At 42.5% G+C, this 18,870-nt stretch overlaps 1 pseudogene; it reads right to left on the bottom strand.

Moving 5' to 3' along the window:
• Window positions 1–15,477: 15,477 nt before the first annotated feature.
• Window positions 15,478–16,282, bottom strand: LOC105707606 (tubulin alpha-1C chain-like; annotated as a pseudogene).
• Between the last annotated feature and the right edge of the window lie 2,588 nt (window positions 16,283–18,870).

The raw sequence follows: 18,870 nt of genomic DNA, 5'->3' as shown, positions 1-18,870 counted from the left end.
TGAGACAGGCTGGCAGCTGCTTCTTTGAAATGTAGTGAGCACTAGCAGATGCCCCAGGGAGAAAGTGCTTCCTAGTGCGTTAACGACTCAAAGACCAAGCCTCAAGCTCGCATTGGGTCAATAGCAAGGCCGGGGTGGTCTGGTTGACCTGAGAACCCCATCACCCAGAATCTCAGTCAAGGCTGGGCTTGTGCGCCACAGCCAGGGCTCCCACCTCTCTGCACTACTCCATCTATCCCGGATGCTCATCTCTGCTCCCCAGGTCCTGAGAATCCATGCCCTTCCATTTTTGACCTTCCCATCTCTAGACTTCCCTCTGCAGAGTTTTCCCTAGTCCTAACGTTTGCCACCAAAGTTGTCAACAGCTACAACAATTAGTTTGGAACAGAAAGAATAATAGAAAGAAGGAGAGCTGAGTAAGTCAGGAACCCTGCTCAAAGCTAAGCTACTTACCCGCCTTATCTCTCTCTCTCTCTCTCTTTTTTTTTTTTTTGAGATGGAGTCTCACTCCATCACCAGGCTGGAGTGCAGTGGTGCCATCTCGGCTCACTGCAACCTCCACCTCCCAGGTTCAAGAGATTCTGCTACCTCAGCCTCCCAAGTAGATGAGACTATAGACACGTGCCACCATGCGCAGCTAATTTTTGCGTTTTTAGTAAAGATGTGGTTTCACCAGATTGGCCAGGATGGTCTCTATCTCTTCACCTTGTGATCTGCCTGCCTCAGCCTCCCAAAGTGCTGGGATTACAGGTGTGAGCCACCGCGCCCAGCCCTATCTGTTTTACAGCCTCACAACACCTACAAGACAGAAATACTACTATAAGTCAACTTTTTGCTGCTGAGGAAACGGATGTTTAGTGAATTTAAGAGCCCTGACCAACCAAACTTAGCCAGCTAGGAACAGGCCAGGCCTGGACGGAACAGGGCTGGCCCTTCTGGTTGCCAGCTGTGGTCCCAGACCGGACTCAGGAGAGACATCAGTTTGGATGGCTAAATGGAGCTTCTCTCTGGGTCAGAGCAGAGCTCATCCCAGGAGAGCTATCCCAGCCTCCAGGGAGCCAGGCTGAGGCTTCCTAGCAGTCTCCAGTGCCACGACCGCTCAGCTGAGAGGTAGGAGGCAGGAGGGCAAGTGATCCCTTTCCATGGCACAACCTGCTGCCTCTAGGGCACTGAGTCAGTGTGACCTTGTTCTTTTTGCATCTTAGAGATGAACGAGGGGTACTTGCTGTGCTTTGTCCCCGTTAAACAAGTGTGTCCCCATTAAATTTTACCTTTGTGAAAATCCATTAAAAGATCACTTGCATTTGGAAGAGGGGGAGAGGGAAAGATACAGGAAAGCACCTATAATATGGGACAACATGTTACTCCTGGGAGATGAACACAGGTTGGTGGATGGTTAATGGTGCAATCTGCCCCATGGAAACAAGCACATTTCAAACACTCCAACAGGCTCCCTGTTATGATGGGGAGAGACACTGATGGAAACACACACGGGAGAATTTTCCTGGTCTTAAGACATCCCATTTTCCTTAGCGGACCCAAGGAAACATGTTTTCAGGGTGAGGCACAGCACTGTCCATTTATAACTACCTGTCTGCAGGTGGCAATGGAGGGACAAATGGCAAAGAGGACATCTTTCTGCTTTTGCCTTTTAATCTACTTTCAAGCTCTTTTCACAGGAGTTTTAGGAGGAATTAAAGACTTTTCAACTTTTTTTTTTTTCAGCTAGGAAAGCAGATTAAGCCTTTTGGGGAACAACAGATTTGTGTAGTAGCAAGGAGAGAAAGCCACTAATTATCCTACAAAATTGGCGTGGATGGTGTTCACCCTAAGATTTTGCTGTTTTTTAGTTTTGCCTTTTTCATCTTTCTCATGAAGATGGCTTCTTAGGCTAAGGAGGTCCATGTTTAGTGAATTTAAGAAAATACTGTCTCTCTATCTCTATCTCTATATTATATATACACACACATACATATAATAACCTACAAGTGTGTAAAATGCTAAGCCACCACATACATGCACACACACAGACACACACACATAATACCCTACAAGTGTGTAAAATGTGAAGCCACCACATACATGCACACACACAGACACATACACATAGTACCCTACAAGTGTGTAAAATGCTAAGCCACTTACCTGCTTTATCTCTTTTACAGCTTCACAACACTTATAAGACAGAAATACTACTATAGTCAACTTTTTGCTGCTGGGGTAACTGAGGCTCAGTGAGGTTAAGAGACCAAGCCCCGTCAGCTAGGAACAGGCCAGGCCTGGATGGGACAGGGCTGGGCCTTCTAGCCACCAGCTCTGGTCCCGGACTGAACTCTATATATCTATATCTTTATATTTTCCATATATTACACACACACATATATATTTTAAAAATACCCTACAAGTGTGTCTTAGCATATATATATATATTCATTCGAATAACAAACAAAACCCATGGCTATCCTGATATGAGCCATGTAGAGCCAGGCAAAGCAGTTGGAAGCACGTGAACCATATCAGGCCGATTCTATCTGTACCCTATCACTTCTCATATTAAAACCTATAGCATCAAGTATTACCTCTAATCTGAAAAACCTCTTAGCTGTGTGATCCAGGCATGCTCCTACTTTATTTATTTGTCATATAATTTAACTCTTGCAACTGCATATGACAGAATTAGTTATATTATCCCCATTTTATAGATGTGAACAACACTGAGGCACAGAAAAGTCAACTCATGCCCATAGTCATACACAGCTAGTCAGTAGCAGAGACAAGGTTTGAATCAAGGCCATCTAACCACAGAGTTTCTGATCATAAAATCTATATCACAGGCCGGGTGCAGTGGTTCACACCTGTGATCCCAGCACTTTGGGAGGCTGAGGTGGGCAGATCACCTGAGGTCAGGAGTTTGAGACCAACCTGGCCAACGTGGTAAAAACCTGTATCTACTAAAAATACAAAAATTAGCCAAGCGTAGTGGTTGTGCACCTGTAGTCCCAGCTACTCAGGAGGCTGAGGCATAAGAATCACTTGAACCTGGGAGGCAGAAGTTTCAGTGAACTGAGATCTTGTCACTGCATTCCAGCCTGGGTAACAGAGAGAGCCTCTGTCTAAAAAAAAAAAAAAAAAAAAAAAAATCCATGTCACAAAGTTTTACATTTCAATCAAGTTTGTGGGAAGGCTATATGCAAAGACATTTCTTGTTTCAAAAATACATTCTTTTGTTGGGGATTAGGTGGATTGAAAGGCAAGAAATGAGAAGATAGTTGTATTCCCTCTCCCACCTCAAATCGCCTCAACTCTTCATTCCATAAGTCTGTCTTCAAAATTTTCATTGCCTTGAAAGATTCAAATGCTTTTTCTGTCTCAGGTGTAATGCCACGTGCATCGTTTTTCACAAATGTTCAGAAGGCTGCCTGTTTTCTTTCCTGTTTTGCTGCCTGTTTGGAATCCTTTTCTCTTCTGTGAGAAGGAGTTTTGCATGCTCCTCACAGGCATGCTACTGCTCAGACAGACCTACATGGATGCCAGGATGCTAAGGAGTCAGCGCCTTGTTCTCTGGGTAGCTGTCTCAGGCTGGTTCTAACAGTGCCTATTGATACAAACCAGACTTTTGGAGCTTGGTTCACAAAGTCGAGACGACTGCAGCTTTCTTGGTTTTGGTCAGCAGGGTACTGGAAGCCACCTGAAAGTACACATTCAGCCAAACTGAAGGGAAAATCGAAAACAAAGTAAACTGGTGACTCAGATTCAAATTTGGTGGCTGGATGCAAGCAAAAGTTACTTCTCCATGAGGCTAAGCATCTAATATCCTAAGGCCACTGTGAAGCAGAAAACATTGTACCTAGTTATTATTTTGTTGATTCAAAGCAACAGAGAGATAGTATTCAAATCTTCAGCTTGTAAAAGTAAACCATTTAAGGGTGTGTTACTCATATGGCCATTCAAGTGTGTGACCATCTGGAGATGGTCAGCCTGTCCTAGAGGAATATTCAAAGTCAAGATCAGCGGTGTCTACCTGGTTATACCCCAGGCCTATTCCAGATTTACAGCTTCCTGGCCTGGGAAGTGAATCATGGGAAATTTGGAGGAGGTGGAAATGTGGGTGGAGCCAAGAGTCCAAGCATGTAGCATGCAGAGTGCAGGAATCTAGTAGGTGAAGAAAGATTCTTCTCCTATACAAATGGAAACTTGCTTATTTGTGCATTTATTTAACATCCACTTATTAAGCAGGCAAGATGTGGCCAGCATGGCACCAGGCACTTGTGGATACAAAGGTTGATAAGTCACAGTCCCTGTCCTCCAGCAGTTTTTCGGTCAGTGAGGGAGAGGCAAGAAAACTGATATGATTTAATATAATACACCCTGGTAATTGGTACATAGAGCTTTGGAAGTTTGATAGCGTGATCACTCCTGCCATCAATAACTGCCCGGGAAAGACTTCACAGTGCAGACGATTTTGACTTAGGCCTCAGAGGACAGGCAAGGTAGGAGCAGAGCAAGGGTGAGACAAGAGACAGATGGCAATTCCACTGGAGGGAAGCACAAAGCAAAGGTGGAGGAGGTCAGACCGTTTTTTTTTTTTTTTGAGATGGAGTTTTGCTCTTTTGCTCTTTGTTGCTCAGGCTGGAGTGCAGTGGTGTGATCTTAGCTTATTGCAACCTCCGCCTCCTGGGTTCAAGTGATTCTCCTGTCTCAGCTTCCCAAGTTAGCTGGGATTACAGGCTCCCGTCACTATGCTTAGCTAATTTTTGTATTTTTAGTAAAGACGGGGTTTCACCATGTTGAACAGGCTGGTCTCGAACTCCTGACCTCAAGTGATCTGCCCGCCTTGGCCTCCCAAAGTGCTAGGATTACAGGAGTGAGCCACTGGGCCCAGCCCAGACCATGTTCTTATTTCTCTTCAGGGGGATAATCAAATATACTGGAATTTGTATAAATAAGCTATAGGTTTCTCACATTGTTCTTTATAGATTTTTTTCCCCCTCCACAGAGTCTCACTTTGTTGCTCAGAATGGAGTGCAGTGGCATGATCATAGCTCACTGTAGTCTCAAACCCCTGGGCTCAAGAGATCCCTGGACTGCCTTGGTTTCCCCAGTAGGTGGGACTACAGGCACACACCATCATGCCTGGCTAATTTATTTTATTTTTATTTTTTGTAGAGACAAGATCTTACTATGTTGCCGAGGCTGGTCTTGAACAACTGGCCTCAAGTGATCCTCCCACCTAGGCCTCCCAAAGTGTTGGGATTACAGGTGTGAGCCATCCTATCAGTTCTGTCACATTGTTCTTCATTAGGGTGTGTCTTATCCCTGTCATGTTTCATGGGGAATGTAGAGAGAAGTGGATTTGAAACAGTTTCTAAGAAGATAGAGTTTCTTTTTGTCAAATTTAGATTTCCATTTAGAGGGAGTAGATTCAGCTCTTTGTGTCCTGGGGATTTACCTGAAGGCTTTAGGCAGAGAGAAGGACAATAAAGGTAGACAAGGTTGATCAGAGAAGATTAGTATATGGAGAGCTATGGCAAAAAAAAAAAAAAAAATCCTGCCAGAATGTATTCCTAACTTTGCACAAATGCCAGAAGTGTTGGTACCTCTGGCCTCCTCCTCGGCACTTGTGCCGATCAGAACAGATACAACATGCCGTTTTGCTTAGTTCCCTATGTGTCTCTCTGTCCCTCCGGGCTGGAAGCTCCCTAGAGGTTGGGAGTACGGCTGATTCACTTATGTTCCCAGCCCCTGGAATAGTGCCAGGCACACAAGAGCTCAGTACGTTATGAATGAATGCATGATGCAAGTTTAGAATATTGATTTTTAATTTGTGTTAGTGATAGCTGAAGAATCTGAATATCTTTTTATGTTTGCATTCGGGGTTTTTAATTGGGATTACATAAAGTAGCCATTGTCCAGCTGGCTCTTATTTATGGTGGGACCAACCTGGCAGAACCGAACGGCCTGGATACAGATGTTAAACTTTATACTCTCCCTGGACCTTGGACAGTCACCTCCAAGAAACTCAAGAGTACCCAATGTGAAAATCACTGTCCAAGAGGCTGTAAATCAATGTTGTCACATTTGTTGCGTGAGTCACTTCTCGGAGTGATAGTAAAGTCTCAATCATTCTCTTTGTATTGGTTGTTCTACAGTTCAGAGCCATGATAGAATCTCACAGGGCTGTAACGTAACCTTTGTGCGTATGTTTTCTTCTTGTAATTGTTATTTGTCATTTTATGTATAGTCTGAGCATGAGTCAAGTTACTTTCTTAGTTGAACTAAAGAGTGGGTTAAGAAGACAGTATCTGACCTTGCTAGGTGGCTCATGCCTGTAATCCCAACACTTTGGGAGACCAAGGTGGAAGGATTGTTTGAGCCCAGGAGTTCAAGGTCAGCCTGGGCAACATGATGAAACCCCACCTCTACAAAAAAATACAAAGATTAACAGGGCATGGTGGCATGCACGTGCAGTCCCCGCTACTCGGGAGGCTGAGGTGAGAGAATCACCTGAGGCTGGGGAGTTGCAGGCTGCACTGAGCCATGATTGCACCGCTGCACTCTTTCTTTGCCCCATAGCTTCCATGTAACGTTTGGATAACTTAGGGAATGGCAGTAACCTGGTTTCTTAATAGTTAGGATCTTATGGTTACTGTCCCAGGGAAAGGTCAAGATCTACGTAGGTAGAGGAATTCATCCAAGAAGTTCTGATGCTCTTGTTTTCACCATAGCTCTGCATTAGTTAACATTTTCCGAGGTAGACACCAATTAGATCTCGGAAGCAAGCTTGAAGAAAAGCATTACATGAGATCAAAACACGATCAGCTCCCTCTGAATTCTACCTTATGTTTTAGACACTCTATTGGCTCCCTGGCTTGGAGTAATTTCAAATTCCCACTGGCTCAGTGGCAAGACATCTTCTTATTCTTCTTTTCTAAATATATTCTTCTTTAAAAAAATTCTCCTCACCACTTTCTCTCTCTTGTGATTTCTCCTTTAAGAATTCAGATTGCAAAGGACTTCACAAGTGAAATGGGATACATTTTTGAGTACTATGTTTACTGCTGTTCATAGCTCTAGGGAGCAGTAAACATTTTCAGTAAAGAAATTTATAGCTTTTGTTTGCTTTGAGTTGAAAAGACCATGTTAGCCTTGATAATCATTTCAGAGATGCTGGCTTGTGTCTTCGTATCCAGACAACTGGGTACTATACAAATATCATCCAGTCACCAGCAGATGACTGACTCAAAGACAGGCCAAATTTTGAGGGTTATGGGACTCCAGTAACAAGGACAGAATCAAACTCTCTTATTATCAATACTAAAATATGACTCCTGAGAGCCTGTTATAAGCGACTCAGATCAGATTAAATGACAAAAATGCAAAAGATGGGAAATCTAGCTTTCGGTCAATTGGCAATCCTCCTGTACTGGGTGACAAGTATATAAAAATGGATTACTGCCACATGAGGTGGCTCACACCTGTAATCCCACCACTTTAGGAGGCCGAGGTGGGTGGATCACCTGAGGTCGGGAGTTTGAGACCAGCCTGACCAACATGGAGAAACCCCATTTCTACTAAGAATACAAAATTAGCCGGGCGTGGTGCCACATGCCTGTAATCCCAGCTACTTGGGAGGCTGAGGCAGGAGAATCGCTTGAACCTGGGAGGTGAGGGCAGTGGTGAGCCGAGATTGCGCCATTGCTCTCCAGCCTGGGCAACAAGAGTGAAACTCCATCTCTAAATAAATACATAAATAGATAGATAAATAAATGGATTACCTGGGAACCATGGCATTTGCCTGTAGTCCTAGTTACTCAGAAGGTTGGGGTGGGAGGATCATTTGAACTCAGCACTTCAAGTCCAGGCTGGGCAACATAGTGAGACCCCATCTCTAAAATTTCTTTTTGAAAAATGACTAATCTTTCTCTTTCTTTCGCTTTTTGAGACAGGGTCTTGCTCCATTGCCCATACTGGAATGCAGTGGCCAGATTATAGCTCACTGTACCCCTGACCTCCTGGGCTCAAGTGATCCTCCCAGCTCAGCCTCCTGAGTAGCTGTTACTATAGGTGCTTGTTACCATACCCAGTTAATTTTTAATTTTTTGTTGAGATGGGGTCTTATTATGTTGTCCAGGTTGGTCTAGAACTTCTGTGCTCAAACAATCCTCCTGCTTCAGCCTCCCAAAATGTTGGGATTACAGGCATGAGCCACTGTGCCTGGCTGACAACTTCACTTTCATGATTCTAATATGAAGCCAATATAGTACCCTCTGCCACCTTGGAGAATTATGTTCATGCACAGATGTCTATACCTAGGAATCTAAATAATTATTACAACTTAATACATCAACTTAATAATCTCAATGCAAACGTTCCTAAGGAATAATAAGGATGGAAGTTCTGTTATTTCATTGTGGAATAATTACAAATACCATCCTTCAACCCATAGCTGTATTTATTGGATACAAAAACAAAAAGAGAGGAAAATGAAACATCCATTAATCATAAAAGCTATAAATATCTAGATGTTTGTGAGTTTGTACCTGAATAATGGAACACAGTTCCTACTTTGCAACCATAGAACTTGGCCCTGTGCACACAGATTCAATCTGTTTTCCATCGAGGGACAAAACGATGGAAGAACTGGTACTATTCCATCACTTGCTAAGAAAGATAAAGCTGAGAACAAAGAGTTAATATTTACCTGTCAAGAAAGTCAGCATTTTAAGCAGTGAGCTACTACCTTGGTAAATATTAAACTGAAAAAACAAATACAGAAGTAGAGTGAATTATAGACCTCAGGTTTTCTTGGATTTACCCAGCTTTGAGAAAGAGGGCCTATAAAAGGTGAAGTGTATCCCGGAGTTTGACTGTCTAGAGAAGAATTTTGTGTGAATGGGCAATTGTGTAAAAACTAAAGTTATACATTTACAAATTCAAAAGATACAAATTAGTTTCATTTTACACACAGGATGGCAGGAAACTTCCTTTTGTGTGACGTGTGGCTGCTTGAACTGTCTTTACTTGCACAAGATGGCCTTCAGTAATCTTCCATGGTAGTCAATGAAAAAATTCTTCCTATGTTGCCAATTTAGTGAGCATAAATTACGGGGAACCTTATATGGAATAAATTACGTTCTTAAGCCTTCTCAGATGTGAAGCCAATAGAGATTTTAAAGCAGAAAACGAAATGCAAAGTGTAGCTCGAAGGGGCATTGGTGTGTATTTGGAACACTCTCTGGAGCTGTTTCCTCTCCACCCCTGTGAGGGGATTACAGGGCCGCTTTCCAACCTCAGGCTTTCTTAGCCACATGTGGCTCTTCAAAAACCTGCATGCGGGTTTCTTCCTAGATTTAAATAAAGCAACAAGGAATATTGCAATGTTGATGTGGCAGTGGGCCTGAAAAAAAAACTGAAGAACTCCGCTTGAGTCACAGACAGGATAAATAGGAAAGTATCACTGACCCCAGATGTGCCCTTACCTGACTTGCGAGCCTTTGTTGAGAACCCGGCACTACCATAATCCTTTTGTACAACCATTGTAAGTGCAATTCATGGGTACTCATAAACTCGAGGTAAGTTTAATTGATTTGTGGCTTTGCACATTGCTGACGATGAAGTGGTTCTTGGCTGTTGAAAGGTGAGAGGGACTTGATTTCAATACAGAGATGAGATGCTGCATTCTCTAAACTGACAGATGGAAATTCTGCTTCAGAATTCATTATTTAATGTAAAGGACAATGATGGAAATTTGAATCTGCGAAACAGTTCAGCAGGTCAAAATACAGTCAGACCTTTAAAAGTTAAATGAATTTGGATGTTAAAATTCATTGGGAAATACATTTATATGGCAGTTTCTAGGTTCCCTGAGAATCATTTTGATGGCCTTTTCTGTATCATCTTTTTTCCTCCACTCTCTCTGCACTACTGAGGTAGGCAATCTTGCTGGAATTTTGTGTCTTTGCGATACCTTGACATTGGAATGGAAAACAGCAACCCTTATCAAAAGATTACAAAGATCACCATGAGAGATTGAAGCTTTCTTGGCCTCCTATGGAGAGGGTGAGAAAGGAGAGGAAGATCAACCCATCCCTGACCCATGTCTAATTATCTCCTTTCTCATCCTAAGTATACAGCTATATACTGTCTATTAATGGAAAATTAGGTTACAAAATTACATATGTTAATTATACTTGGTTAAAATATTACAAAGTATGTGAATAATATTTAAGAGTTTCCCCTTCTAATCAACCTTCCCTCCATAGTTTTTTTTTTTTTTTTTAAATATATAATTCATTTTTTGAGACAGAGTCTTGCTCTGTCTGCCAGGCTGGAGTGCAGTAGTGCAATCATAGCTCATTGCAATCTTGAACTCTTGGGCTCAGAAGATCCTCCCGAGTAGCTAGGACTACAGGCATATACCACTGTGCCCGACTAATTTTTAAATTTTTAATAGAGATGAGGTTTTACTACGTTGCCCAAGTTGGTCTCAAACTGTTGGCGTCAAGCAATCCTCCTGCCTAGGCCTCCCAAAGTGCTGGGATTACAGGCATGAGCCACCGGGTCTGTCTTCCTCTTGGTAGTTAAAAAATTGTATCCACTAATTCTCTGATTCTCCCTATTTCAAGAGGTGGAGCCTAAGAACCGGAAGCGACGCCGTACAACTTTGGAGGTTGCGTAGGTAATAAAAACGTCCATTCTGGCTCTGGCGAGGGTGCATGCTCTTTCTCTTTCTTCCTGTCTTGGATGGCTGGCTCCGGGAAGCCTTACAGAAAGACCCACATGGTGAGAAACTGAAGTCTCTGCCAATTACCAGCAAGGAACAGAGGCCTGCCAACTGTGAGAGTGAGCTTGGAACCAGGTTCTTCTACCGCAGTCAACTCTTGAGATCACCTCGGCTCCACCCAGCAGCTCGACTGCAACCTCCGGAGAGACCCTGAACGGAAGTCACCCAGCTACGTCATTCTCAGATGTCTGACCCTCAGGAACCGTGAGAAAATAAATGTTTGTTGTTTTAACTTGCCAAACTTTTGGTTAATTTTTACATAGCAATAGACAACCAGCAGACCCCTATGAGTAAAATTAGTACAGTGTCTGGTACTGACTGGAAAAGGCACTTAATAAATATTTGTGGAAGGCATAAATGAAAATGAATAAATAAAAAGTTTAATTTATGTCTTTCTACACCTTTCTCATTTTTATAGCCTCTTGGAAAGTAGCTTAACATAAGAGTGTTTCTGAGAGAGGATCTGTTTAATTATTAAAAGTTCAATCATTCAACAAATATTTATTGCTGCTATTATTTGTCAATGAACCACTTTCTTCAAGTATGAAATACTTGTGCGCCCAATTAAATATCTGCCAAGCTTTCATAAAAAGGTATCTATTGAATCTCTCTCTGAAAGGCTCTCTGCTATAGAGGTTAAAACCCAGTTGTTGGGCTAGTTAGATATAGATGACCAAGAAAGGTGAAAGGTTACTGAAAGGAGAGAAGTTATTTTAATGCTGACATACTTAAAGTAATCATTGGTGAGAATGAGACCCATCAGTGAACTAATAAGGAGTCGTAAGGATGGATGGCAATGATACAAGGCATTCAACAGTTACTGGGAACAATTTCGGGGAAATGTAGCTCACTCAGTCTCTGCAGTGTGAAGTGTGGCCAAAGCTGGTTTGGGGGTCAGATGATCTGAATTAGAATCCTATCGCTGCCATTACAAACTGAGAATTTCTAGAACTCACTGAATCCTTTTGACCTTATTTTCTTCATCTATATATTGAGCAAGTAAACACTATGATTTAGAGGTGTGTGTTTTTTTTTTTTGAAACAGAGTTTTCCTCTTGTTGCCCAGGCTGGAGTGCAGTGGCACTCGGCTCACTGCAACCTCCGCCTCCTGGGTTCAAGCGATTCTCCTGCCTCAGCCCCCAGGGTAGCTGGGACTACAGGGACGCATCACCATGGCCGGCTAATTGTTTTTTTTTTTTTTTTTTTTTTTTTGTATTTTTGTAGAGGCGGGGTTTCACCATGTTGGCCAAGATGTTCTCGATCTCCTGACCTTGTGATCTGCCCACCTTGGCCTCCCAAAGTGCTGGGATTACAAGCGTGAGCCACTGCGCCTAACCAGTTTTTTGGGGTTTGTTTTGAGACAGAGCCTTGCTCAGTCACCCAGGCTGGAGTGCAGTGGTGTGATCATGACTCACTGCAGCCTTGAGACTTCCTGGGCTCAAGTGATTCCCCCACCTTAGTATCCTGGGTAACTAGGACTACAGGCACACCACACCATGCCTGGCTAGTTGTAGAGATTTTGAATTACACAAAGAATGCAAAAGGTTTCGCTTATTGCCTGGCATATAATAGGTACTTGAAAAACTGTTAGCTCAAAGGAAAGAAAAAAAGACTGGGCGCAGTGGCTCACAACTGTAATCTCAGCACTTTGGGAAGCTGAGGTGGGAGGATTCCTTGAGTTCAGGAGTTTGAGAACGGCCTGGGACACATGGCAAAACCTTGTCTCTACAAAAAAGTAGCCAGGCATGGTTGCACATGCCTGTAGTCCCAGCTACTTGGGAAGCTGAGGTGGGAGAATTACCTGAGCCTGGAAGGTCAAGACTGCAGTGAGCTGTGATCCTGCCATTGCACTCCAGTCTGGGTGACAGAGTGTGAGACCCTATTTTAGGGGGGGAAAAAAGTTAGCTACTTTTTCTTCCTCTTTTTCTTCTTTTTTTTTTGAAATGGAGTCTCGCTCTGGTGCCTAGGCTGGAGTGCAATGGTGCAATCTCGGCTCACTGCAACCTCCGCCTCCTGGGTTCAAGTGATTCTCCTGCCTCAGCCTCCCAAGTAGCTGGAATTACAGGCATGCGCCACCATGCCTAGCTAATTTTGTGTTTTTAGTAAAGACAGGGTTTTACCATGTTGGCCAGGCTGGTCTTGGAGGTTTTCAAGTCCCCTACATTGTTAGACTACTTTCCTGCTTATGTGCACCTCCCTCCTTTTACCTAAACACCAGTATGGTGGAATTGTCTGAAAATCTAGAGTCAGGAGGAATGACTGGAGTATTGTTGGCCTTCTCCGATGCTCTAGGAGGAGCTTGGTGAGATGGGATAAAGGCAACACGGACACAGTGGCAGTCTCTAGGGCTGGGCTCTTGAGATGCTGCGTCCTCACACTCCACATGGCCTTCCATCCCACTGTGGTCCTGCCCGTTGGTTTGGAGGCTCCTCTTGCACCAAAGTGACCTTAATGGTGGTTCCTGAATGTCTCTAATCTATGCTCCTGAGGGGTGAGGTATGACAGCCATTGCAGAAATAGCTTAACTAAAACATTTCAGGGCCATTTAGTAAAAGAGTCAATAAATGTTTTCTTGTTCATTAGTTGACTGCTTCACCTTAACTTGACCATGGTTGAAACTGTGAGCCTTTCTGCATTTCCCTTCTTTCTGTTTTTCTTACTAAACCTTCTCACTTTGCCAATTTCTTTCCCTACTTTCACCCACCCCAATCATTTTTCTTTCTTTCTTCCCTTCTTTCTTTTTCTTTACATGAGGCTTCACTCTGTCACCCAGGTCTGAGAAAATACAGAAATTACCAGTATTAGGATAAACCAGATTATTGGTCTATTTGTAGACCAATGCAACAAATAGAGTCCTGAAATAGATCCACGCATATATGGTCAGTCAATTTTCAACACATACATAAGGTGATTCTGTGAATTTTGTGTGTGCCATAGTTGGTCTGGAGCAATTGGCTATCTGAGTAAAATTTATGGCACCAATATTTCACATAAAAAATAATAATTCCAAACTGGCTGCAGATCTAGAGTAAAAGCAAAAATTACACATTTCTAGAAGTAAAAAAGAGACTGTATCTCTAAGAACACAGGGTAGGTAAAGCTCTTTCAGGCAGGAGATAAAGACAGTTTTAAAAAGACAAAAATCAAATACAAAAATTATAAATTATACCTTATTAAAAATAGAAAGTCCTCGGCATCAAAAAACATTGTTAAGTAAATGAATAGGGTTAGTTTTTCTCCATTTTTAAGAACTGGAGGAGGAGACTGGAGGATCACTTGAGCCTGGGAGGTTGAGGCTGCAGAGAGCTGTGACTGTGCTACTGCACTCCCGCCTGGGTGACAAAGACCCTGTCAAAAAAAAGAAGAAGAAGAAGAAGAAGAGGAGAAGGAGGAGAAGAGGAGGAGGAGGAGGAGAAGAGGAGGAGGAGGGGGAGGAGGAGGAGGGGGAAGAAAGAAAGAAGAAGAAGAAGAAGGAGAAGAAGAAGAGTAATGACCTTACCGTGATTTCCAGGCCATATCCATCCAGGCCATGATGAAGGAAATATTCTCTCTCTTATTCAGGCAAATGTGAAACTTTGACATTTACTACTACTAGTAACAATATCGTGCATGTACTCAGAAACTTAAACTTCTCAAAGCATTTTCACATTTCTTTTCTCACTTGCTTCACCATCATTTATCTGAGATACGCAGGTTCAATGTCACTGACTTAATTTTATCAATACCCAGGGCAATGACACGATGTGCTCAAACTCACAAAATCAGTTAATGGTGACATTAGGATTAGAATCCAAAGCTTTGCACAGCCATGAAAAAGAATGAAATCATGTCCTTTGCAGCAACATGGATGCAGCTGGAGGCCATTATCCCAAGTGAATTAATGCCAGAACAGAAAACAAAATACTGAATATTCTCACTTATAAGTGGGAGCTAAACATTGGGTGCTCATGGACATAAAGATGGAGACAATAGATACTGGGGACTACTAGAAGGAGGCGGGGAAGAAGGGGACAAGGGGTGAAAAACTGTTGGGTACTATGCTCAGTATCTAGGTAATAGGATCATTCGTGCCCCAAACCTCAGCATCATGCGATATGCCATGTAACAAACCTGCACATGTGCACCCTGAATCTAAAATAAAAGTTGATATTATTTTAAAAAAATCCAAAGCTTTTATCTTCAAGACCAATGCTGGAGGACAAGCCCGTCAGCCAGTCATTTCCTTCCCTTTTCCTGATTGTAGATTTCTTGGTGTGAACAAAAATAGTTGGATGACTTTTTTCAGGCACCAAAAGTTATTTGGTAGCAGGGTAAGGAGCATAATTTGACTCTTAATCTTGAATGCTTTTTCTAGATTCTTCTCCTTATTAAAAATCTTAAAGCTGCCAGGCGTGGTGACTCACACCTGTAATCCCAGCACTTTGGGAGGCTGAGGTGGGCGGATCACTTGATGTCAGGAGTTCGAGACCAGCCTAGCCAACATGGTGAAATCCTGTCTCTACTAAAAATACAAAAATGCCAGGCATAGTGGCATGTGCCTGTAATCCCAGCTACTTGGGAGGCTGAGGCAGGAGAATCACTTGAACCTGAGAGGTGGAGGTTGCAGTGAGCCAAGATTGTGCCACTGCACTCTAGCCTGGGTGACAGAGCGAGACTCCATCTCAGAAAAAAAAAAAAAATCTTAAAGCCTTTACTTATACTCTTTCATCCATCCCCTCACCCATGTACTGATGAAAACGAATACGTGTCTGGCATACATGAGATCAAACTTGTGGTCCAGGTGAGCCCAGGCCTCAGCAATGGCAATGGTGTTGCTCAGCATACACACAGCTCTCTGTACCTTGGTCAGGTCTCCACCGAGTACCGCAGTGGGAGGCTGATAATTGATGCTATCCTTGAAGCCAGTGTGACACCAATCTGTACAAACTGGATGCTGTGTTTGGTCTTGATGGTGACAATGCCAGCATTGACATAGTTGGGAGCTATGTCACCATAGTACAACAGGCAGCAAGCCATGTGTTTACCATGGCAAGACTCTCACATTTTACCATCTGATTGGCTGGCTCAAAGCAAGCATTGGTGATCTTTGCTGTGGTAAGCTGTTCATAGTAGGCTTTCTCAGCAGAGATATTAGGGGCCTATGTGGGCAGAGGGAAGTGAATGTGGGGATAGGATACCAGGTTGGTCTGAGGTTCTGCCAGATCAATATTAAGGGCTCCATCAAGTCTGAAGGAAGCAGTGATGGAGGGCACAATCTGGCTGATGAAGCAGTTAAGGTTAGCGCAGGTTGGGTGCTCAGTATTGAGATTTCTATGGCAGATGTCATAAATGGCCTCGTTGTCTACCATGAAGCACAATCAGAGTGCTCTAGGATGGTGTGTGTGGTGAGGATGAAGTTGTAGGGCTCAGCTACAGCTGTGGAAACCTGGGGTGCAGTGGAGTTGGGTAAACGGAGAGCTCCAGCTTGGACTCCTTGCCATAATAAACAGAAGTTGTCATGTTGCATGTGTTCTGTGTACAAAATACTCAACATAATGGAATGATCAGGAACAGATAAGGAAATGAAACAAAAAGAGTAAATCCAGCTCTATGTATTTTCTTTCTATCTCGACTTCCTATTCCTTAGAAGCTATTGGGGTCCTGACCGACTATATATGTAAAAAAATATAAATTTTGCATAACTGATAAATTATTTTAGATTAGTGAGATTGCAAGTAACAGAACCTCACTAGAGACTGGCCTAATTTAAAAAAGAATGTATTAGTTTATGTAATGGAAAAGATCAGGGAAAGAGCTAAGTATGAAAATGCAGTAGGAAACTATTTTTTATCTTTTGGCTCTGCTTTTCTTTGTGTTGGCTTCATTCTCTAGTAGATTCTCTTTAAATGTCAGTGCAGATGGCTACTAGCATTTCAAAAGTTACATCTTACTAGTTTAGCCTCTTTCTCAATAGTTGCATTGGACATTTCAGAGTTGATATCCATAGGTCTTGATTGGGTAACATGTCCAGCCTTGAAAAAATTCACCATCATTTTGATTGGCTGGGCTTAGGTCACCTGCCAACTGCTAGAACCAATGGGTGGAGTTGGCATAACTTAAACCATAAGGACCAAAAAAGGAAAAAGGGAATGGTATCCTAAAAGAAAATCAAAGTTCTATTACATAAACAGGAAATGCACGGTGGGCAGAGAAAAATTACAGATACCTATTCTAGCACTCAACTACATGCTTCAGTACTCAACAAATGCAGGAGGGAACATAAATTATTATAGTCAAGGGTGACTTGACTTTGCTTAACTGAAAGCAAAGAGGGTTATGATGCTAAGGACAGGTGGAAAAATCTGATAGATGAAACATTTTCAAATTACCTTCTCTTTAACACTGTATTTCCCCAGAGGTTTGCACTTATAGTAGGATTAGATAACATCTTTTTCATTGGCATCTTTTTACAGAAAAATATATTGGTGGAAAGAAGTTATATAGGCTATAAAACAACATTTTAAAACCTTGTAAGTAATCAGTGTTTTTCAAATAAATAAATATTTGGATATTTATTAATATATGGATGTAAAGATGCTGGTCTGTTCTTTAGATAAGATTATTTTGTAACTCGGGAAATCCCTGTGATTCACCTTTGCTTAATCTGCAAGCAGTGTTGATTCCAACCAAGCACAAGTATGTTTAGAATGGGAACCTTGTCTTTGTGTCCTATTTTTCTACAGGTAGCAATTACTGTCTCCACAAGCCTGGAGTGTATGGTTATGGGACAGCCACTTCCTCCTTCAAATCACATCCATTAATCTGTGTGGGCAAAGTCCATCACTGTCACCTATTGATCGTATTTGACTTAGGTGGAACAGATTTTCAACTGTCACAAGTAAAATACTCCCACAGACCAGCGAAATTCATACAAACCCAACAGACTGTGCTTTTTTTTTTTTTTTTTTGAGACAAGGTCTTACTTCTGTCACCCAGATTGGAGTGCGGTGACGTGATCATGGCTCACTGCAATTTCCACTGCCAGGGCTCCTCCCACCTTAGCTTCCTAAGTAGCTGGAACTACAGGCATGTGCCATTATACCCAGTGAATTTTTGGTACTTTTAGTAGAGATGGGGTTTTGCCATGTTGTCCAGTCTGGTCTCAAACTCATGGGCTCAAGCATTCTGTCCTCTTCAGCCTCCCCAAGTGCTGGGATTATAGGTGTGAGCCACCCTGCCCGGCCCAGACTGTGCTTTTAAATACACTTTATTAACTGATATTTGTATAACACGTTCCTGTTTCTTAACTTCTTGCATGTAAACCATCTCACCTGATTATCATGGAAGCTTTGAAAGGCAGGTAGGACAGATAATATTATTATTTTCATATCATAGATGATGAAATAGAGATCCAGAGAGATGAGGTGAACTACTCAAGCTGATATGAGCAATAATTAATGTGAGTCTTCAGATTCCAGATCTCAGGTTTTTCTCAGGGTGCTGAGTTTGGGTGAGGGTGGCAGTGTTGGCTGGAAGTGAATGGGAAAAACGCTGGAATCCAAAGACCAAGGGTTTGAAGCCTGGTTCTATTGATTGCTGGTTGTGTGACCTCAGGCAAATTTCTTAATCACATAGCCTCAAATTACTCATCTATGTTGTTAAATCATTCTCTACCTTATAGGATTCTTGTGATGATTGAATGAAATAACACATGAATGGGACTTAGCAGGGCCTCGCATATATCTCTCATGCTTGAATAGACCAGTTATGTTATTGTTGTTGTCTATGTCTAAATCCAGATTCAACCTGCATTCACAAAGAGAAATGAGGAGCTGAATTATTCTTCTGTACTGTACCAAGCTTCTGCCTCTATTAAATATATCTTTCAAGCATGGGTAGGAGGCAAGGGTGACTTACCCAATCAGTTGTTTGCCTCACTATGCTTGCCTCCTGATAGCTTTTCTCCCCATTCTGATTGTCCACTACAAAGCCAAGTATATGTTTGTTTGCTTGTTTTTTGAGACTGAGTCTCACTCTGTCACCAGGCTGGAGTGCAGTGGCAGGATCTCGGCTCACTGCAACCTCCAACTCCCAGGTTCAAGAGATTC

Source organism: Aotus nancymaae, unplaced genomic scaffold (assembly GCF_030222135.1).
Source record: "Aotus nancymaae isolate 86718 unplaced genomic scaffold, 86718_ANA_hifiasm-v0.15.2.pri h1tg000014l, whole genome shotgun sequence".
NCBI classification, from domain to species: domain Eukaryota; kingdom Metazoa; phylum Chordata; class Mammalia; order Primates; family Aotidae; genus Aotus; species Aotus nancymaae.
Note: the sequence above shows the minus strand (reverse complement) of the source record. Positions and strands in the feature narration are given on the sequence as shown.